Source organism: Helicoverpa zea, chromosome 20, assembly GCF_022581195.2.
Source record: "Helicoverpa zea isolate HzStark_Cry1AcR chromosome 20, ilHelZeax1.1, whole genome shotgun sequence".
Taxonomy (NCBI): Eukaryota; Metazoa; Arthropoda; class Insecta; order Lepidoptera; family Noctuidae; genus Helicoverpa; species Helicoverpa zea.
This window is the reverse complement of record NC_061471.1, coordinates 5,845,920-5,870,686: the sequence shown is the minus strand read 5'-3', so window position 1 is coordinate 5,870,686 and position 24,767 is coordinate 5,845,920. Positions and strand designations below refer to the sequence as shown.

Below are 24,767 nucleotides of genomic sequence, written 5' to 3'. Positions count from 1 at the left end.
AATAGTACAAAAGTAATAAACACTCATCTATATGTGAGACTAGCCGTTTTTCCGCATCCCGTGGGAACTACTGCCCGTATAGGAATAAAGTTTAGCCTGTGTTATTCGCACATAATGTAGCTTTCTAATAATGAAAGAATTTTTCGAATCGGTTCAGTGGATTCGGAGCCTTAAACCCTTAAAACAAAGAAACAAATAAACAAATAAATGTTTCCTCTTTATCATATCAGTATAGAAGTATAGATTATTATGCATATCGTGTGTTCCACTGACTCATAGACCCATCACATCTAATCTAGCCGTAGGTGTTATATAACGAACAAGTTTTAGTAATATTAAATGTCTTTGTATAATAATTACGCTATGTACATGTAAATGACCAATTATTGTATTGTTTTACTGAATGTTGTAATTTATTATTTGATATCTTTGTTGTTTCGTTGTTACATTCCTGATTTCTTATAGAATGTAAATATGAATTGTAATATAAAAAAGTATACATAGATAATAATTAGCGTTGGGTAAGAAAAAATATTAAGCCCATTTTTTCGCTTTTAAAACCTTACTGACGTAATAGAGGTGCCCGTGACGTAATAGGAAAAGGGTACTTAGACTTGATGTTTGAATATCTATCTAAATAGCTTATTTTTTATGTACCGTTAAAAGAAGTAAAAATCCTCTTACCTTTGCTTAGCCACGATTTTCATCGTAGAATATTCAGGCTGCTATCTGGGAGGTTTCCTCGTCTGAAAATAAGGAAATAGCTGATAAAAATTTATATTCTGCCTTTCCGAATTTTTCTAATAGAAAGGCCAAGTAGTCCCTGATATTAGCATATTCAAACAAACCTTTCAGCTTCATAATTAGAATGATTAGTTCGTTTGTATTCAAATACGGATCAAAATTGTATATTTTATAGTTTAATTTCTTTATCAGTTGTTATAATTTATAACAACTTTTTTTAATACGTTAAATTATTATAGTCGACACTCGAATTGATTTGTAAAGCGAATAACTATGTGAAACCTGAATGTATGGCCACACATGAAAAACTATTAGTTTTTATTGGTCTGCGTTTTTACGTTCGGCAGATGGATGGTGACAGATGGTGACTTCATATTGAAACATTCGTTTCCAATGGAATATGTGCACAGGACTTATAGTCAGATCATTATTTTATTCTATCATAGGTAGGAATGTTCGACTGAGAATCCTAAATAATTGCTACAAAAAACCGAAAATGACAACAAGACACAATTCACTTATTAAACGGTTACATATTTTCGATATTCAACATTGGGTAAAACATCAAAGTTCAAAACATGGAAATCAAAATATCCAATAAATATATAGCGAAAATATATAATATCAAAAGGCTCCGAACCGCTGAAACTGAAAAGCTACACTGTCTCCGGGCTACATATGCTATATTTTTACAGGGAACAGGAAGTCGATCATGTCAAAAAAACAGCTAGTTTTAAATAAAACAAAGCTTTACCCAAGATCAGTTTTAAGTATAAATTATTTAAATTACTATACCATTGCTAACACGATTCACTTTGCGGAAAATCTGCGTTAGATGTCTTTTTCAACGTCCGTGTGTACGAATGGGCAACAATTACATGTGGCCCCGGTTACCACTTCGAGTAACACTTACATAAAACCAGCTAATGAAGTGTAATATTACAGGTTTGTTTGTTACTTAATATTATATTAATAATGCAAAAAATTGGTTCGGTAAGACATTCTATTTTATCTCTTATGATAGTCGAAAGGCCCTTGATTCTATAAGCCTAGTAGCTAGAAAATGCTTATAATTTTTCATGACTGTTTATCGAAATATAATAGCCCTGAAGTAAGGCTCAGTTAAGTATTTATTTGTTTATTATTAAAAATAATAATATAATTAGGTTATCTGTGATTTTGTAGCTGACTAAGATTATTACTCGCTAGTGTTGAGATTCTATGAACACTGCCGTACTAGTTTAAATGGCCCATAAGCGAGTACCGTCAAAGCATTGGATGTCCTTGAGGTGATCTGTGGCGTGGAAAATATGAGCTGACTCACACCTAGTGACGTAGGCCCACGTTAACCATTTATTTATTTACCACGAAACAGTGCGGTGACGAAGTACTGATAATATATTTTTTATGATAAAAACACGTGGCCAGGCGCATTGGTGCTGTGATAAGCAAATCGTATTCAACGCTTTTTATCTAACATTTTCATGACAAAAAAATAGCACGACTAATCGCGATTACTGCGGTTATATTCGAAAATGTAGAAACGAAAGTTAAAATGTGGAGTTTTTCAGTTTAAAATGTTGTTGTTTTCGACGGACAGCAAAAACTATGTTGATGATACAGCAGATCAACTTCTCGTTATCATATTTCTAAGAAGTGCGGAGAAGGAAGGTCACGCGATGTAAGCAAAAAACATTCAAGTAAACTGTTGTGAGTTTGCTTTGAGAAGTACTTGTATCTTGAGTGATAGATTCGTAAGAAGTATATAAGAAAAAAACTACATTGATAAAAGGTAAGTTTTAAATGAGAAAAGCCAAGAATGAAAAAAGCTTTTTTCAGAATTCGTTCAGAATTCCATTGAGAAAAATAAAATGATTTCCATTAAAACTACGCGTGGGCTCGAGCTTACTCGTGGTACTCGTAACAGATCTTCAGAATAAACTAAATACACAAATAAATTTAACATTTTAACGTTCAAGAGCAGATAATAATCTTTCAAGCCGAGGTCCGGAAGCTACAAAAGGGCATTATTATTTCGAAGTATAAGCAAATTCTCAGCTAAATATAGCTGTCGTGATCAACGGGCTCTAGGTTTTGCGTCATCAAGCCCACGCTGGGGGAGGCTTGTGGTAGGCGGCGGGAGGGGGCGCGGGCGCGCGGGGAGGGAGCTCGGCTTCCAACAAGGATGAACGCATGCGCAAACATCGCCTTGACTGAATAATGTCAAAGGGCAATCCCGGGAAGCCTGGATACCTAGGGCGTAACACAAGCCAAATTAATTAAATACAAAACTGGGTCGATTTTGTACTTTTGTGTCGCCTATTTGTCTCAGCATATTATGAGCATCATGGATGTTAAAATTATTGCAATAATAACAATGGAGTATTTTAGCAACACGACATTTCTTAGCGCGCTTTGTGTTCATGTGTATGGCGATAAAATGAGTAAGAAACACTTAGAACAAAAGAGCTAGTCAGCGTGTATAATTGTCAAGAGCGAGTCAATTGTGGTAATTAATAATATGAGACACATACCGACCCTGAATGGACATCCGATACTCTTCGGGGCTGCGGTCTTAATCTAGGGACGACAATGAACTCCCAGATGTGTTTATCGTCTTAATTGTAATTGGATACAATTTATTATTGGTCCTGAAATAATATAATTTGAAAACAGAGTCGCAGAATATATTTTTGACCCGAAAAACGAAAGACAATCTAGACAAGGCAGAATCTAAGACACCAGAAGGTTCCGTGAAAGTTTGTCTATGTTTCCCTAACGTGAATAAACTCTGTAGTGTTCCAGAAACAATTAGTTCCAGTATCATCCTTAATGAAAACTAAATTTAGACTGTATCATAAACAAAGGAATCCGTTGAAGCCAAAGCATGAATACTGGAAAACAATACTGTGTATCCAAGGCTTATAATATTAAGCGTGTTCAACAAAGCGAATTGTGTCTACGTCAGAAATTATTTTTTTACTCAAGTTACAACAATGTCGTTCGTTCATACACGTTCATACTCATCAAGGTTTGATAAAGTCAAAGAGACCTTTTAACGTATTGAAGGACAAACACAATTGTGGAATGACTGTATGTGTAATAAGACCAAAAGAAGGATCGCTCCGAACGAACGAGTTAATAAAGTCGCTCCGAGATCTTGTTATGATTTGAGCGTTTTCATCCTCTGCACTAGCTGCATTAATAACACGTTTTTTGAAGTAAAACTTATTTAAAGAATTATCCTGGAGTAGAGTTGGTATTTCTCTATTTTAATCAACAATTTAGTGCATAACTCCACCAATATAAATATCGCCGCGTGCTCGGATATTTATAAATATCAAATGCTACGTGCTTCAGGAAAGTATTGCTAGTACATACATTATCTCTCCTAAGCTATTAAACGTTTAAATGTACTTGAAATTGTTAAGACTCGTTTGTTTTGAGTAGAGCTGGGTGTGTGCAGTGTATAGTTGTTTCCCATTAGCGAAATCTCCACCTTGCTCGGTATAAACACACGTAGGTGTACATGTCGATCTGGTGTGATCGTGAAACCGATGTCAATCTTAATTGTACAATCCCTCTTAATCTGATGAAACTGCTCCTCTGAATGCTGAGCCGTGCAATGAATTTTAATGTTCCCTTTCGTGTTTTTATGCAGCTATGCGTCAGCTTGCAGTATGCGGCTTAAGCAGTGCATCAAAAAGTGCACTGCCAACAAAAATAGCTGGAATAAAAATACCATGTAGAGGCAAATCTCAGTCATAAAGATAAACAGGAATGATAAAACAAATTAGCATTCTCATGTTATAATACGTCGGCGTGTAGAGCCTAGGGGAACATCTGACAAATGCACACAAACGTCGCATTCCCGTCGGTTGCCATTACGACTCCATAAAACGTTCTGTTTTAAATTGCAAGCAAACGTGCAGACGAGTAAAACAGAAATAAATAAGCAAGTCTGCGCTGGCAGCGCTGTTGCTAGGCGCGCTCAAGGTCTGCGCGGCCCTGGCCGTGCCCCCCGCATACCCTCTGCCCTTCCCTCCGCGCATGTGCACCGCGCAAGCTGCATTCGCCAGCCGCACACTCGCCCATGTTCGCACACATAGCACCACCACTACACACGCAATCTGTATCGATATGCTGCACGTGTAAGCTTAGAAAGGGTTCGCGCTAGTGAGCGTCTCGTACACACACGATGTCTGATTAATGATGGTGGATATTCTTAGTTTTGTACACAGCACACATGTACAAGGTGTCCATGTGTTTGTGTACATAGTGTGCGCTCCATTTGAACTAAACGTGGAAACTGCCTGCTTACGTGACATCCGCGGAATGTATCTTCCGTCAAACCGATTTTTCGCGTGTTACGCATACTTCCTTGTGAGATTTATGGGTCAAAATTTCAATTTTTTACACTAATATAAATACATGAGTACAAAATAAATAAAAGGAACCATTTATTCTTAACTTTCATGATATAAGTTCAAACTAGCATTAAGTAATAAAATAAAAAAATATTTAAAAACTCGTAAGTGTACCTACTGCAAGAACAAAGAAGTACATAGATTAAGGAAAGAATACAGCACTTCAGTATTCAGGAAAAACAATACAGGTAAAAGACATCAATAATACCGCGGCCCAAATCCCACAACATTTTCCTTGACGAATATTTGTAAAGAAACGCTAATATAATATAATGTATTCAGTATTGCTGTAATCGTCATACTACTGGATATATGCCTCCTCCCACAAAGAGAAGCCTGTAATTTTATTGTTCCTAAAACATGTAAAATTTTGGCTCAAAATAAGTTCTAAAATAGCAGCGTTTTACCTGAAATAAAACGCATATTAAATACTTACCTTATTTGAAGCTTACTAGTTTGAGATAGGCACCTACGTGTTTTCCGCTTTTATCTCTGTCCTTTTCTACCCCATATCTTGCATCTCTCTCGCACACCGACCAGTTTCACTCCCCACCAGGCAGGAGGCGACGAGTGTTCTCGGCGGCCACAGTTCGTCATTGAGTCGAAAACACCAGGCAGAAATTAAAATGTAAGCTTCAAATAAGGTAAGTATTTAATATGCGTTTTATTTCAGGTAAAACGCTGCTATTAAATTCTTGACCGTTATTTGAAGCTTACTAGTTTGAGACGTGTTTGTTATCGCCTGGTGGAAGTGGACGCCAATGTGAGCAAAAGCACAATGAAATTGTGTATGTAAATAGGTACTTAGGTACACGAGTAATCACATGTAAGTATGTGTATTGCATCCTGGAATACTAATGTAATCAAAGTTAACTGGTACTGGTACTCAGCTACATCCTGTTAGACTGGAAGCCGACCCCAACATAGTTGGGAAAGGGGCTCGAAGGATGAGTAATAAAAATTAAAAGAGAGATGCAAGAACAAAAGCAAATTCTAATAGTAATTAACAAAAACATTGCGATACTTCTTAATAACAATAGTAACAAAAATATAGACATTAATCAGCTGGATTAATTAAATAATCGAGATAACTTGCTACTTCTATTTAGTGGGTATCTTTCTCTTCTGTAAAAATGGGCAAATGTATTGCCTGATCGCCAATTACCCTTTGCTAATATATCGTCCAAAGGTATATTGTCAACACAGATTTTGACGCTACCGCCGAGTGGAAGCTTCCTGGGGTTGTAGTTATTCCTGCCTCTTTTAACAATGTCTTAATCCACCCGCATCATCGTTCGGGTGCCTGCCTTTGGTTGGCCTCTAACGGATATAAATAAATTTAAGGAATTAGCCGATGTCCGTCTATCTTCTAACAAGGCTTTAGTCTTTCTGACCCAATACACTGGACTTAGATTTATATTTTCCTGATTATCCATCAAACAACAACCCGACTGCCTATGACTAGAACTGTCGGTCTTAGAGCCAAAGACTGGCCATAAGATTAAATTATCTTTGTTGTTTTTGAAATATTCTGGGTCTATTGCAAGCAAGGAAAGATCATGGACTCGCCTTTCCGAAACAAGCTAGCAAAAGAAAGAGCAGCAGTGTGCCTGGAGGTTGCAAATGGATTATTCTCGTCTACGTTTACTGCACTTAAGTAGGTTACCAATTGGTCAATATTCCAGATGGACGGCTTCCCGGGGAACAGGTTTGCTCAGCGCTATTGATTTTAAAATGTGTCCGACTAGAACGTGTGAACCTAGCTCTAGAGTGGTTTCTGCATTGCATAGTGTAGCTATAACTGACTTGTGTAATAAAATAGTATTGTATGCTAGTTTATTTACTATGTGTAAGTCCGCTAAAAATTGGGTAAGTATAGGTCCAAATAGGGATTCAAGGATTCATAGGATCCAATTTCATACTTTTCGCCCCAATTTAACCATCGACTCGAAGCTGATTGATAAGTGTTGCGTGTGGATTGAAGAAGACTTCAGTCGGAGAGACTCCTTGTCCCTCCCCCCCCCCCATTTCCTTGACCTTGGCAGGGGGTATCCCCGTTGCTGTGTCTATCGGTTTCTGCTCGAGGTTCATCAATGTGTAGGGTACTGCTAATGATCGGGACTTCAAATCTGCTTGCCAAAATACCTGGTGCCACCGAAGGAACTACTATGAGATTAACTCCCGTTCCTGAATTGAGATGACTGAGGACCTACGGTATAAGGTAAGGTGGCGGTAATACCCATGCTAGCGGGTAAGTCAAAACTTGAGAAAAATGCATCGTGGAACCCCGCTTTCGGGTCCTTCAGATCTAGGGGCACGTAGTACACAACTATGTGTCCCTGGGCTCGCTTCGAGGCAAATAGGTCCACTGCTGATACAAGATGCCACTCCGGTGGAGGTTTGTGTCGGGAGAGATGGTCTGCCTGACTGTTGAATAGGGCTGGTATATGATTCACGACGTGATAGATTTGATACAGCTCAAGATAACTGAATACTCTGTACGTCAAGATCGGTAGGCTCCTTGATCGGGTGCCACCTTGATTTCTTAGATATGACACCACAGTCCCATTTCTGCATTGAAAAATGGCTGTTGATCTCTTTAGCAACTTGCCGTGATTTTCCAGTTAATACTGCAAGCATCTCTTTCAGATCGCAGTGAAAGCCTTTTTCTCTCTCGTTCCATGAACCCATTACGGGAGTTCCGTTCAGTTGTGCCCCCATCCTACATCGGAGGCGTCCGTGGTTATAAGGTGACAGGGAAGTGGCGAATGAATATCCAAGGTTTGGTGGCAGCTGACCAGCCACCACTTTAGATCTGCTAAGGTATCTGCTGGTAGGTTCAACATTGCTATACTCCATTCACCGAGCCGTGAGCCCACAATGTAACCAAAGAATGACACTTTTTCAAAATGGTGGGTATAACCCGACCGATGACAAAAACGTCACATTTTTATGTAAAATGTTCTTAGTATCTGTGGTCTTCAATTAAGTAGGGTTCTATGTATGACAGTCAAGACTTCTAGGTTCATTTTACATGTAAACGATTTACTACATATTTCATTAAAATTAAGAAAATAATTTACGGCATTTATTATACATATTTGATTTCAATTAAGTTTGAAAAGATTGCATAAGTTCCACAGACATCGTTCTAAAATATCATTTCTAATGTTGTCAGTATATTACTTTCGTAGTTATTTTTATAAAATATGATCATTACTTCAATCGTGACTTATAAGAACCCCTTTTATGGTTTGTTCACCGTTTGGCTCACGGTTCCATGAATAGGGTAGGTATAGATTGCTGTTCAACACTGCATTGAGGATAGTGAGGAGAGCCCGGTAATGCAGTCTGCCGTATGGAACAACGAAAACTTGCGAAGTTTAAAAGTCCTATCAAGCTATGCAGGTCTTCTAAGTTTGTCGTGCTGTTTGTCACGTAGTGCGTTTTATTTATTTATTTATTTATTTATTTAAAATACTTTATGCACATTGTACAACGGCGGACTTAACGCCTTAGGCGTTCTCTGCCAGTCTACCTTAGGGTGGTGGTGAAACAGAAGTGGTAGGTGCAACACAGTTTGAGCATAAGTGCAAGAAAATAAAAATAAATATATTTATGTATATATAAATATAATAAAAATATATATATATATTACTGAATCCAAGAGAAGAAAGTGAAGAAAATGAACTAGTGTAATGATTCCGCCAACTTGCCATGGATGTGATTACGCAGTTTAATTTTAAACGTGTGTCGACTATTTACCATCCTGACCTCCAAGGGTAGCTCATTCCAGAGAAGGATAGATTTAACAAAGAAGGAAGAGTGAATAATATCTGAACGGTGAGCAGGGCAATGAAGAAGACGATTATTAGAGGAGCGGAGATTTTTATTGTGCTGTGAACACACATACTGAAAGTGAGAGGTTAAGTATGCAGGTGAAGACGGGGTATATAGTATAGAAAAAAGAGTAGTTAATGCCCTCATCACACGTCGTTGTCTTATCGGTAGCCATTTAAGTTGCGCTCGATACGCTGACACATGATCGTACTTGCGAAGATTAAAGACGAATCGAATGCAATTATTCGACGTTTTGTCATTATCTTGTTGATAATGCTTGCGATTTATTCACTTGCCATCCAAAACATGGTGCAAATGATCCCAAAGTAGGCAAATATATCTTGGCGAGCCACCAGAAAATCGAGATACACAATTATAAGTATCCCTTGAGTTTTCAAAGTTTGAGCCACCCAAATTGGTCACTGTGGCGAAGGTCTTGGGTGCCGTGCTTAAGCCAAATGGTAGGCACGTAATCTGAAGCAGTCTTCTTCTGTATACTAGTCGAAGAACATATCTGTGACCTTCGGCTACCGGAAGGTAGAAGTAAGCCTGGGCGAGATCCACTTGCACAGCCATTCGTCTTTCTGAAGAAACTCTAGCACCCGAAAAACATTTATTAAACTGAAGGGTTCCGTAATTATGAACTTGTTGAGAACCTTGAGATTGAGTATTGGACGGTTCTTTCCGTCGCCTTTTGGGCACAAGAAACATATTGGAAAGAAAGCTGGCAGAATTTGCAGCTATCAATAGAACTTTTTGTTTTATCATTTGGGATATGACGACATCCATCTCTTTGGACTCTCTGGTCAAATCTGGCATTATCTATCAAAGGTGGCTTTTGGCCAATGGTATGCGATACCCAGTTATTATTTTTAACAAGAAAGGCGGAGCTCCCATTTCTTTCCATTGGTCTTGATATAATGTTAGGCAACCCGCCTGGAAAGTCATAACTTACGTGCCTTGTTGGACGCATCAAAGTCCGCCTGCGGTCCTGGACGCTTTCTGTTTCCTCTGTTGGACATGGTTCCTATTGTAATTTACTCGTGATATCCCAAGGGAGCTTTTAGAGTTTTGCGTCACACGCCATTCAGCGTGAGTGTGATTACCATTTCCCTTCGAGGGAAGGTTATAATGGCGACTCTTCGAAAGTCGATCCAAAAAGCCACCCTGCGAGGGTAGATTGCAATGATAGTACGACCCGCAACATGCATGATTGGTACCCTGCGAGGGTCCGTGATAATGAGCCGACCCCTGCGGGGGATGGCTAGTATACTTACTGGTCCCTGCTTTGTAATGATGCTGCTACTCGCAACATGCAAGATTGGTACCCTGCGCGGGTCCGTGATAATGAACCGACGCCTGCGGGGGGTGGCTAGTATACTTACTGGTCCCTGCTTTGTAATGATGCTGCGACTCGCAAAATGCAAGATTGGTACCCTGCGCGGGTCCGTCATAATGAACCGACCCCTGCGGGGGGTGGCTAGTATACTTACTGGCAGTCCTAGGCGGAGCGTACCAAGTCTTTCAAGGCCGAAAACCATCACACGCCGTGATAATGAGCCGACCCCTACGGGGGGTGGCTAAGACTTACTGGCAGTCCGAGGGGAGCGTACCAAGTCTTTCAAGGCCGAAAACCATCACACGCTGTCATAATGAGCCGACCCCCATGGGGGGTGGCTAACAGACTTACTGGCAGTCCGAGGGGAGCGTACCAAGTCTTTCAAGGCCGAAAACCATCACACGCCGTAATAATGAGCCGACCCCCATGGGGGGTGGCTAACAGACTTACTGGCAGTCCGAGGGGAGCGTACCAAGTCTTTCAAGGCCGAAAAGCTTTCTTGACACCACCAGCCCTCTTCAAGTGCGGTAGTGACCAGTCCGAACTAAGGAGATGCTGGTTGGACCGCACCTCACACCATTCTTTTTTGTCAAAAAGTTGAACGCCTTGCAGGATTGAACTAGGGCCACAGGTGCCTTAGGAACTTCGGGCTTGCTTTCTTTTCCATAGTCACGTGCACGGGCTGTGGTAGCTTTATTATTTACCGCATCCGTATTTGCTTTATAAGTCACTCATTCTGAAAACAAATTACTGAAAAAAAAAAAGTACACGGAAGAAACTCGTGACAAAAAAGGGGTAGATGTACAAAATATTAACACTTGATTTCGAAAAATCGAATATCGAACGGTAAAACCGTTAACAAATTGTATAAAATATTATAAACTCACCTGTGTTCTGCGAGAGCACTGAGTTTATTTTTCAACGAAATACTACAGCGGTTGGTTAGACCAACCTTCTCGGGCGGAAAACAAGACGCCAAATGACGAACTGTGGCCGCCGAGAACACTCGTCGCCTCCTGCCTGGTGGGGAGTGAAACTGGTCGGTGTGCGAGAGAGATGCAAGATATGGGGTAGAAAAGGACAGAGATAAAAGCGGAAAACACGTAGGTGCCTATCTCAAACTAGTAAGCTTCAAATAACGGTCAAGAATTTAATGTTCAATTTTCTCACGGAAGCCCGGAAGTTGTATCACATCCAAATGTAAGACGCGATGACGAGTACATAATACATTGTAGATTATTTCGCATGCAATAGACCAATGCCAGAATCAAATGACGAAATGAGTTTTTACGTAATAATAGTTTACTATGATAATGATTTTACTACGTACCTACCTTGGCACGAATTTTTAATGTACAAAAGTATTTTTCTCTTCACGTAATTGAATAATTTTAGCTGATTTCAGTTTCATAGCATAGATATGGGTAATTGGGTTACCCTATGTAACATTTAATTAACTATTTCATCATGATGTACTATTGCCTACAGGTCATAACGTTTCATTTATCTATACACCCTAAAATTGTTAGAATGTAGTCCATTTAGAATCACATAATTAATGGTTTCAAATTCTCTCAAGATCCATGCTCTATAATGCCAATTAGAATGGCTTCATACGTGATAATCTTATAACGTAATATTTCTGACTTGTCTAAGTTTATCAGATATTTAATTAAAATAAGGTGAAGTGATTCTGTCCCACAAGACGGACACGTGTTGCAGTGTCCACTGTCCACTCGCACGCTTTGGCAAACTCCAATGTTTATGGGTATCACACCGTCCCCTCATGTATTGCACTTTATCTACAACATGTAACGATGTATGTGTATTGATTTATTTCTCTTCAGCAATTAGTATGAAAAGCATTTGTTTTGAACATCAAAATAGATTTCGTATTGTTGTTATCATAGGTGCAAAATGTTCTTAAAATAGTCTACAGCATTACTTCACTATGTTGCTTCAAAACATGGCGTATAATACCTGTGTGTATCTACAACCCCATACAAAACAAGGAACATTATCTATGTAGAATCTACCCTACTCTTAAAACAAGTGTATGCAAAGAAATATCTTGATAATAAGTGATATGAATGCTTTCATTTATCCAAGTTGTGATAAAATCTTATCTGAATACCTATATTGCAACTTTATTGTTTCTATTTTAAATACATAGCTACCTCATAACATATGGGGCTATATGTGTCGTATATGTAACTAACTACTTCTGTTGTTGTAAATAAACAAATGATCCGCCATCTTGGCCGCCATGTTGTTGTCGAGACGTCAATGTGACGCGCGTGCTCGTCAGCTGATAGCGATACGTGGTTGTCGACGCTAAACTTTAGCTCATGCAAATAATCGACCACTTCGACCGAGAGCTGCTAGTCTATTCGTCATTCGGTAAACCCTGTCCGCACTCTCTTCACCCCGCTCATACCCCGCTGACACCTTAGCAAACTAGGGATTGGCGACAAGTACCATGTCAACATCACTTGATGTTAATTCCAGCTAATTTCAGAAGGGGTTCTTTTGCTGAACAGCAATGCTGGTCTGCAATTCTCCCTAGGTAAAATAAGATGCCCAACGATTAGGTACAATACATAAGTACTCCATGTACATAATCGATATGTATAAAAAACTTCATCATTCACTCGATTTGCATTATGATCGATGGCTGCAGCTCGATCCGGTTTTAGATCCACAATACTGAACAATAAAATAGGATTTGTATTGAATAGCACGTTTGTTTTGGAATTCAAATTCCACAGCCAACCTGAACGTTTCCTTGAATAATACCAATAGCGGCGATTAGTCATTCCTCGTGTAGCTTACTTTTGTTTTAGAAATCTTTGAATCGAGTGATTTCCTTTAAAAAATACTGGTGTGTAAAATAGAATCAATTGTGTGATTCTGTAATGATGGAGGAGACAGCCGTGGTATTATTATTTGGTAGATTATTGTTATTCAGGCTTCGCGAGCGCGGGTTCAAGGCGAAGCCGACATCAGCATGTGGGAGGCCCCTCGGTTTCATATTATAATTTTACTCTAACAGTTTTATCTTGGAATCTAAAATCGAATTCAATTTATTGTTGCGAATATAGGCTACCATGTCCTTTCGATATTGAAAATAACTTAATCGTATGTAAATATTTTCTAATTTTTATAGCTGTTATGTAACTGGCATGTTATACTTTATTTTAAGTTATTTTCGTATTATTATTAAGTGATAGGTAGAAAATACTGGTTTTAATTTTGTTTGTAATAAAATGGTCATTGATATTTTCAAGTCGCTGTTTGGTGACTTCATTCTGTTTTTGTATTTTCCTATATAAGCGACCGTCATAATCTTGGTATCTGCGACGATTATAGATTGTAGTAGAAATTATAGGTACTAATCTACTGTCCAAAAGATACAAGGGTATTCCTAAAGATAATAGGATGTGATGCAAAAACCACAATATCGATCTCAGCAATTAATTAAGCAGATGTCTTTTAAATGCTAACGTGTCCATTTATCCACGTTTGCAACAATGCGCAATGTCTACCTGTACAATTGAATAATATGAGGAAAACATTGTCCATAAATTAATACAATTGATCATTAATTTCAAACAGTTTGTTCATGTACTACGATTACTAAATTCGAATCCTAATTTTTGTCTCAAAGTTTTTGCTCATCAATAAGGATTCAATACTGCAAATATTGAATATGCAAACAACTATCACTTTTGACGCTTCTATTATATGAATATTACCTGAGTCTAAATAAATAATAGTTAATACTAAGTATATGCTGAGTTTTAGCAAGGTCAAACAAAATCAAGTACCTAGTCGTTATATTTTGCGGATGCTGTGTTACATGACGAATAGGAAAAGAAAGATACCCAATGTAGAAGATAACGTTTGACCAAAGAAACTTGGAGTAGAATACCTAATTAAATGGGGGAAACCAATCAAATGTTGATTGTTGTTTTTGTAATCAAACTTGATGTAGAGAACAACTTTCCTCATAGAAATTTTATTTGATCCTAAACGATCCAAAAGTTGGTCGATTAAGACTCAATAAACACATATTGTAGCTAAATAATTAGCTTTAATAAGTCAAGTTTTTATTTGTGCTGGCCTACCAAAGCCAACGTCGGCTGGGATCACCCGATCGCCTTGAACTCATGTTCGACATTTTTTGCGAACTAACGCTACAACAGGATACATAGCGCGCCGCTTTGCTCGGCCCTTTAGTGGTTTAGTTGATGCCCTTGATGAATCTTTTGAGATCTTTTGGGGCCATTTTATGGCCTGGAATTTCGGCGGCCCGATCGTTTTCTTCCTTTTTTGCTATTGGTCGAAAGAATGCTCCTTACATAACTACTGTAGCTTCATCGTACGGATTTTCTGCATATTATGTAAGATTCAAGAATAAGGCCGACGAAATCAACGTCATACGAGTTTACAATGGATTCGAAGGTAATGTTAACAATGTTGAAGACACGTTGATCATGAAAATTAGATTTTCATTAGATACTTGTGATAACCCCATCAAATATGATCATGATTTGGTGATAAGACTTGAGAATAATTGGGCCTTGTAGAGCATACACGAGCTAGTTGTAGTTATAGACTGTCTAATGACTAAAGTAAACATGGCTGCTTGTACGCGGAACGCGGTGGCTTCACTAGTTTGGATCACATTATTTATTCATAAAGAAGCGACCGTAACAAGAGTCATTATGTTGAGAACTTGAAACAATTTCAGGGACACCAATTACAGCAAATATGCAAACGTGAAGTTATTTGGAACTGGTTATATGTAATTCTCACAGTATGATTACTATGTTTTTTCTCTTGGGGTTACAAGCTAGTGCAGCATTGGGTTCCATTATTTTCATTGTTACTAAAATATTTGTTAGTCAACAAATTGCTATGGGAAACTTACTGCAGTATGTTTCGCTTGGAGAAATGTTGCATAATGGCATATGGCGTGGCATCAACAGCGGTGTCAGTGGTATAATAGCACATGTGGCGGGCACGGCAGTCACGTCGCGGAACTGTATCACCGCCATGCATCTGTATGCCGCTGATATGCACTCGGAGTCACAACGGTTCTGGTACAACCAGTTGGAAGGAAACAAGCTAACCGCGATCGTTCGACGCGTCCACGCTTGTGCGGCGCGAGACTCGCGGAAGGCCTCAACGTGACAATTTTGACGGAACTATAATGATTGGTCAGGTGAGCCGCTGACTCGCGCAGTGTGGTGGCGATGCGGTGTGTGGCGCGGTCGTCGGTGAGGCACTGACGGCTCGCCGGCTGCCTGCCGCCGGCCGCTCCTGCATTGCGGCGCGCAGCCGCACTCGCGCGCGCATGACCTTGGCATTGAACTTGGCAATGGGCCGGCGCGGCGCGGCGGGGGGCGCGGGGCGGGCCCGGCGGGGGATGGAGATGCACCGGCAGCTGCACCGCCCCTCTCCCGCCATCCTTCCGTCACCGCCACTGCTCGAGCCCAACTTGCAGAATACAAAGTACTGATTCCAGTCTTCAACTGTATAATGCGAAGATATTCTTCATGCCAGCATCTATATACCGAGTGGTGACGCGCTGTTTCCGTTTGACTTATTTACTTTTTATGACACACAGAAGCATTCGAAGTGTAATAGGTGGAACACACGATTCTATAATTGATGGAGCTGTGGAACGTACAAATTGCAGTCGACAGATATCTGCAATTTTGTATCGTGTTTAAATAATATGTTATTTTTTTGGATATTTGCCCGGAGTTACTTATTAGATTTTGCTATAGTCTGCTTCGTATTATAATAATTAAGCTACCTCTTAATCGTTAATTTAATAATAAGTATATATTTTGAGATTCCAGAATTATATAATAATAAAGTAAACAATCCCGGGGTAGAGTATAATATTCACAATATTTGGCGATGTGGCGAGGCGATCATGGTGTTTGCTCGTGCGCCGCTCGAGGCACATCTGATGTAATATCGGAGATGCATAAAAACTGGTCGCACTTGAGACTTTTGTTACCAACCGGCGATTTATTAAGCCCGCAATCATTTCTTCGATAATTATTATGTTTATGATATCAAGCAGAAATTCTATTAATAACACCGTCTCTCAGAAGTGGAGTACCTATGCGATTGTAATACATAATTTGAAATGGAGTTGAGTTATGAGCGGTTTGGTTTGATGTAGTAGTTATAAAACATAATCAGACGTGGGTGATGAGGCATCTTCCTACACGTGTCGGGGTGCGCGGGGTGCGGGCGCGGGGGCTGGCGGGGGATGTTGTGAGATCGATCTGAGTGCGCGCGCACAGCCCGGCGCCGCGGACCTGCGACGCTACCCACTGTAAAGGCCACGCAGATCCCGGGCTGCCTAGCTACCTAGTACTTAGGTTTCAATGCCAAGCACTAACTCAATACACTCCGTTAGAGCGAATATATGTTATATTACGTGCCAATGTATTAACTTCTCTTACCGCTTCGATGCTTATCTTGCCAAATACATCATCACACAATCGTAATATTCTGATAGCTTTGTTAAAGTTCTTGACAAAGAAGACCATATTAATAGACATCTTTGCTGTTTAGGCGTGCATGATTCTGATTTATAACAAAGAGCATTCAACGTTATTAACTTATATAACGTATGAGATCCAATTATAACTACCCACTAGAAGTTTATTACCTTGAGAAGTATTATTATGAAGTATCCAAGGCCCACGCCCATTAATTTCACTTAGAACTTTGATAACGGTGCACTGAACTTTGTCGTGAGCAAGATTGATTGTATCTTCGAAGCTTTACTAATAAGAGGTTCTGGATTGTTATATTTCTGCCTCATTGTAGTGGTCTCCTGATCCTCTTGATATTTCCGAAAATATGGTTGGACCTAGAATTCCACCTTAAGGCATTCAGAATGTTTGGAAATGTGAAAGTCTCAAAATGTTACTGATTAATGATATGTAGTTACTGTAATATATTTTTTAATTAATTTATATAGAATAAACACTCAATGGAGTAGTAAAGTCCCTTTTTATTTTCCTTAAACTATTCATAAGAGAAATCCCCAAGTGAATGGAATCCTTGATACGTGGGTAGAAAGTCAATATTAAGGATAATGATGAATTGAAATTGTAGAAATAAAGTAAATAGTAAGAGAGGGTAAGAGAGACTCCAAAAATAAAAAAAAGTTAAAAAGAGGGCCTTGTAAGAAATGAGAAATTACCCAACGATGAAAAAGAAAAAAGAAGATTTCATAAGATTGTATGACAGATGTCATAAGAGTCATGCAAGGAAAATGGACGACTGTTTTGCGGTCAACTTGTCACCTCGTCATTGTTCACGACCCACTTTGATCTTTTTATGTGCAGCAAAAATGAGTCATTTTCCTGATGCATCAACTTACTTGGACTCGGGTTTTTAAATCATTTCGAATCTTTGCTGTTTCGAGTATACTTTTAAGGGGAAAAGAAGATTGTCCAGAGAAACAATTTTTATAATGCTTGTATTTTCTTAAATGATAGATTCAGCAGGAGTCTCTCAGTTGTTAGGTATGCCAAAAAATATTTTCGAAGAGACTTTTACCACGCAATACTTGGCATAATTGAGGTCCATAATACAGGTTTCTAGGACTCAGGAAGGTTTTTGATGGCTATTATAAGGTAATATTACAAATGGTCTGCATTTATGAAATGTGAAACAACCGAGTATGACATTTAGGTTCAAAACTGCGAAACAGAACTCTTGGAATTCTATTTTTGCTCACTTTGCCATATTTATATATGGAAGAAATTGACATAGTAGACCATATGACCTTTCTTCTTCACCTTAGACATGTAACAAAATTAATAAACAGGAGGTACGTGGTCCGTTTATTTATAAATGACGTTATGTATATCATCCGGCCTTTCTGAAGACGTTTGACCTTTGCCGCGCTCTTTTAAGGTTAAAGTTCGTAGGGATCTAAGATCATAAATAAGTTACCCACATTACTGAGCAAGTGAACATGAATTGATTTACAATTATTTAAGTACTTCTATTCTTAGAATGATTCACTTAACGCGTTTGAATTCATTTTGTATACCCAATTGTGAATGTGAACAATACAAATATTTGACATTGCATTTAATCAATGGTCTCCACATTAAATGGTAATATTATAATTTGCCGTCTTGTTCAACGGCTTCAAAACTACGCCTTGGGCTAGCGGGTGAAAAATGCATCGTTTGTGAATATTTTAATTTCCTTTCTTTGGTTTAATGTTCTTTTGTACAATAAGACGAGTAAAACTTCTGTCTGGACAAGATTAATGAATACTGCACCGGTCTATGTAATTTTCTCCGTACATTATTTCGACGTCACTGCGGATAAGTCTTCAGGGTGCATATAAATATTCTCTGTATGATCGACAGCTAATGAATAACGCATATTGCTTAGCAGAACCGGTTATTGAGATCTTAGCACGTGCCTATTGTGGATTCAGTTGCAACATTATTATAAATACATCTGAACTGTGCAAAATTAATTATTTGTCAATGTTGATTTAACGAGTGTTTAAATGTCTCTGGCATTAACAAAGCAAATAAAAGAATCCTTTCCTATTTTGAAGATTGTAATTTTTATGTTAACTACGACTTTTGGACTTCAAATCAATTTTACGGGTTTTGCCATTTTGCTTATGTTTTACGTATTGTTTATTAACTTTATCATCAACTTCTGCTTATAAATCAAAAACACTTACTACATTAGCACCGTCTTCTTGTTTGCTTCCATATTGTTTTAAGTCTTTTTTCTAACTGTAGAAAGCGCACTATCTACAAACTTCACTATTTAAAGTATCTTTCTATCTATTGCGTCTTGAAGCAAAAGCATCAGTTCCGTGCAAAAATGTTGAACCCACACCACAAAGGGCACAGACACACTATCGAACACGGATTACATCCAGGGTTCTACTGCGTATAAAGTTACGGCATTCGGCGTCACAAGCCGGGCTGGCCTTGTCCTTCACGGAGGCACACGAAGCGCGAATCGATCGGCGCGCGCCCAGCTGACCCGCCCTGTTGTAAACACTGCTTTACCATCAATGGATGTCTATACTTTGTTTGGGAAACGTTTATGTACTTTTAGGACTGTGAGGTAAATAATAGATGGGAAAAGGTACCTTCCTTAATTTTAAATTTGATATAAATCGTTTCATTAGTAGCTAGAGAGCAAAAGTTCTTGTACTTTCAGATAGACCTACTCTTTACAATAATAAAATTGTAATTGAAAATATCCTTATATTATTTGATAAGTATGCAAGGATTTAACAAAGGCTAATTTGTATCCCCCTGGAATTACATGGAAGTGGTTTATCGGATGCGCAACACTGCAGTTTGCAGCTTACGTAATAGAAGGATCTACTATGAAAATAGTAACTAACCTAACCCAACTATCATGCTCTTTCGTCATTTGATACTGGCACATTACGGCTTCTTTGTTGCCTTTGGGCTTAATTTACATTCCATATTCAAATTGATTCAAATTAATAGTATGTACAATAGTAGCAAATGTAAATAAAACATAAATAAAATAACAGACCTGACAGTTTTTGGGTGCAGTTGACAGTTACGACGTCATTCAGAAAATTGACAGCTGTCAAACGCACAAATGCCACTTTATTATTTTTACTTTTTTCACCAAACAGGAAAAGCATGAAAAGAGGATTTATTTTTAGATGGAACCTCAAGAACCCTGTATGGTAAGTGACTTTGATTCTTTCAAGGTCCTAAGTTGAGTGGATTAGGGATAACTCGTGTAAGGTTATTGTGGTACAAATTCAACAGCGCGTCTTTCCTCCTAAAATTAACCTGAAAAAATCGTGGACACATAACACGTGAAACTCCAAATAACTAAATTTATTTTTATAAGCAACTTTTGCAATAGGTACTTAAGTTCAATTTTATAAAACGGGAGAAATATTTTTATAAAGTTTCTGTAAAAAATCTTTATATTTTTTACATAACCTAAATACATTTTTATATGTAAATGGTCTTGAAAATGTATCGATCTTAAATACCTATAGAGTACGTAATGTATGAAATGGTATATTGTGATGCGTAACTTAACTTATAGCTTTGATATAGGTATTTCACGGTAAGTAAAAGCAGACAGACAACGAAAAATGCGCAAAAAACTATATTGACGTAGAGTAAAAGACGCCCCCTAGCAAGCTGTTAATTGTGCTTGTGTTTTCTCTTATTTCATGTTTCTTCTCTGAACTTAGGTACTCGAACGTGGGTATCGTTAATTAATTAAGTTACTAAGCTATCGTATAATATATTTGAACTAAAGCTCATCCTCCCACACTCAGTTATTTATAAAAAATATGAATAAAAAACGAGGGCCATAAATATCCCAAAAAAAACTTAAAATAGACCCCAAAAATAAACACTTTTTCACACATAGGCGGCACAGGAATTATCACGGTGAGCCTATTAGAGAATTGCTCAAAGATACGTCGATAAACCTTTTTTTTTTTCATGTGGGCGGGTTGGGATCGGTCGATAGAGGGGTGAAGATGTGCCGCCCACCCATCCCCGCAGCTTCCCCTGACCCAAATAGAGGGGGATGAGTCACACACACACACAAACATAATATAAACATGGCGACATAAACACATGTCAATTAATGGAGATTGTGGAGGATAATAAATAAATATTTGATGTTATAATTTATTTATATGTATGGGAGATACAGTGATTTAGAAGCATACATTGTATCGTCTATTATGTAGGAGTTTTTACATATATTTTTTTTGTTGTTTGTGTGTTCTATAAAATTAATTTATCAAATAATAATCCTGCGGATACAAATATTCAGCTTGTGAAGCTGAAGCTGAAATATTATTTGAAGGTACTTTTTTTCGAGAAGAGAAGACTCCAAAATGAAGTAATAATTTATTATATTGGATACATTTCATCCTTCTAAAAGTACGTGTCTACTTCTCCATATTAGCCAAAAGATATACCTAAAAAAACTGCAGATTGTCACAAAGCGTAGTGGATGCACCACGACTGCGCTACGTTTGGGGTGACATTGAACATACAGCTATGTATTATCCTACTGCAGCCATTGTACATAGCTACCCGTATTAGGTTCCCTCGGGCTTAAACAATGAGACTTGTAGTCTTTTCAATCAATTGAGTTCATCTAGAGTTATCGGATGAATGTACGAAAAGCCAGCAGCTTTAGTAGTTTTAAATTGAGAACGTCCTCTAGTTTATCGGTCAACTAATGATCCATTAGAATTGATAGTAGGTAAGCTGATCTCGTTTTTTTTAAACCCTAGGTATAGGTAATCGGCCAATGCTGCCAGTAATCAGAGAGAGAGAGGAGTTAAAAACGAATAAAACCGGTTTCCTTTCTTACATAACAGGCCTACATACTAACATTGTCTTGGTACACGGTGTGACGCATGCCGTCAGCATAAACAAATAAGGGATTACCACAAAACCGACCTTAAATATTTATACTTTGTTAAATTATGGGCCGCTACATACAGGGCCACTGGGGGTTGACAAACAAGCTTCAACGGCTACATGCTAAGACGGCATAAGCTCTTGAATAATACGATGATGTGGCAAAATGCCGGCAGTACCTATACACAACTATGTTAATTTGACAAAGTGGAATCATTAATATAACAATAAGTTTCTAATATAACGTATAAGAACTGGTATGTATGAGTACTTTGACTCCAGCACTATTAACGATACTTAGCGGACGGTACCACAAAAACCAACGCAAAAAGTGGGTATTATCTCAGTTAATATGTGGAAGCAAACATCGGCGTCTAGGCATCCTTGTGGAATCAAGATTTATATTAAATAAGTTTACAATGAATTTAGTTCCCAAAACAACGTCAAAATTGTTTGTTCAGACGATTAGCGTGCACGGCGAGTGACGCGAGACGCGCCACAAGGTGTGCTGACCAATTTCGCGCAATGAGCAAATCATTTGTTAGCACTACCTACGACAATGCTACCTATCTGTCATTTAGTTCCTGTTATTATTTATGAGCATTGAATAACATCGCTCATCTACTTTATTCGTAGCGTGCAAAACCACGCAAGCCGAGACCTAAGCTATGTATACGTACATAGATGGAAAGCGTGATTACAAACATTACACAACTGATCGATTTTTGCACCGAACGGAACGCGCTAGCGAATATGTTAGGAAATGGAGTTGTTACCTTGTTCTGGTGAGTCCGGGACGGTGCTGAAGGGCAGGATACAGGGCACTCGCGGCGATTTATGCGCATTTGTCCCTCAGAAGTCGTTTCGAGAAAGAGGGCGCGCGAGAAGAACCTACCAACGCGGCGGTGCGCGGCAGAATCGCTCGGCCTCGACCTTGGCCGTCAAACCCGCGCATGCGTCGCGCGTCGCTCCCCGCACCGCCGCGCGCCTGCGCTCCCCCCTGCCAATTATGTCATTATGATGTGCCGCCGAGTCCGCTGCTGTTGTGTTGCCAAACACAGTCGCGCTCTGCTGGAGCTGGATCCAGATTTTTAATAAGGTCAAATGATGTAGGTAACCACATTCTCGGAATCAAATAGGTATGTAGTTATGTTCGAAGACAGCGCGCCACTGCGCCCATACGATGCATAATATACCTACAGAAGTATGTTGACATAAGCTTGGCACGAAAATAAATTGGTCTTCTGCGAATTATCATTAGTTTGTAAACACAAAAGTATAAAAACATTAGTAAGTAAATTTGGAGCAATTCGCAGTCAAAATAAACACTTAATAATTTTATTTACATGCTTATCAGTTAATGAAGGTGTTTACGCAACAAAATAGTCCTATCGCATCGGTTTTATTTTGTTGATATTTTCTCAATATCATTAACAAGCAAATTCAGTAGACCAGTTACACAAGATCTTATTGAACATCCTTGATTTGGTCTATTACCATCATTTTCAACCTATAAGACCACGATGTCCTGTATGGCTTAGAGTACTGGGCCACAAAAGGGCAGAATGAAAGAATGGCATGCTGGGCAGAAGAGAATAATAAGAGTATTAGAGTGTTAGGCACATGGATAGAGTAATGAATGAGCACCTGTGTCGCTAAGAGGAAGTTTGAAAGAGGCAGTGTTAACACCGATAATCCAAAAATTATGGGAAAACCGCCTATGTATGGTATGGGCATGAGATGCACACGAATGAGAATCCTACAATGGGGTAGTTCTTTAGCATGGACATGGATACTGAGAAAGAAACGAAGGATGGATTGTGTGAAAAGTGATATAACTGGAAAAAATGATACTTGTGAGATGACGTCAGATAGAAGAGAGCGAAAGAAGAAGGTATGCTATTAAGTACTTAAATTGTATAAGTCATAAATAAAATTTAGAAAATGGCAGAAGGGTGACGATTTTGCTTAAGATGCTGATTTATGTGCTTTATTGATCAATGTACACAGAAGTTTCGACAGGCACATAATTGAGTTTCCGGAAAAATCCGCTGTGAAATTAAATAACGTCTGATCTAGGAAGTGATCCGCTGAAATATGCATCTTTGCTTTATGTCAGTTTAACTCAGGCGTTTAACTCCAAATTATTGTTTAGTTTTCAGTGTTCTCAATACACACAAATACTTATAACGTTTAAAATATTAATTAAGTATATTTATGATTATTTCTACACAGGCTTGATCCTTGAGAAGATTAAGAGCAAACGTAATACGTTTCCTTGTTATCAAGACCCGATAATTGAACTACACTTAATGTAAGCCACCATAGCAACATAAAACAGTACTTAATTATAAATCGAGCGAGTAAATTCAAAGTCGGAAGGTAATGAAATCTATAAATAATGCTAGCATCAGGCTGATGTAATCTCTTATTGTTGATTTACCTGCATTTACGTTTGTACTGAGCACACAGACTGCATCGGTACGATAATGAATACTTGAGCGAATACAAAACGCAAATTAAATTAGAATAATTAAATTATGAAAGGGCCATTGATCAGTGCTGTACGTGTTGGGTTACAGGTGCGCTCTGACTCAGATTTGCTGGGGTATATGTAAATGAAATAGATACATGTAGTATCCTAGATTGGTTATCCAATGGTTATCCTAAACTAAATTAGTTATTAGAAAATCTTTTTATCCCTTCTATTTTCTTGTCTGTCATCAAATATTAACCAGTAAAAAGGTTCAAATTAGAAAGTGTTCTTTTCGGCATTTGGAGAAAATGCCATAATATAATATTCGCCATGCCATGCCATATATAATAATGCCATATAATTTTCGCTGCGTGTTTATAAGTTTAGAATTATGTAATTCTTACAGGAGCCTGATTGGATATAATCATATCCTAAGCTACATTACAATAAAGATTATTTCCAATAAGAAT

General features: G+C 38.4%; 1 long non-coding RNA gene across 2 annotated transcripts; it reads right to left on the bottom strand.

The window, feature by feature from the left end:
* Nucleotides 1-324: 324 nt before the first annotated feature.
* LOC124640232 lies at nucleotides 325-24,010 on the bottom strand. Of its 2 annotated transcripts, none has more exons than XR_006985541.1 (2): nucleotides 22,598-24,010; nucleotides 325-746 (listed from the first exon to the last, which is right to left on the bottom strand). It is a non-coding gene; the product is annotated as an uncharacterized LOC124640232 (long non-coding RNA). The 2 variants fall into 2 exon arrangements; XR_006985542.1 differs by lacking the exon at nucleotides 22,598-24,010 and adding an exon at nucleotides 15,284-15,565.
* Between the last annotated feature and the right edge of the window lie 757 nt (nucleotides 24,011-24,767).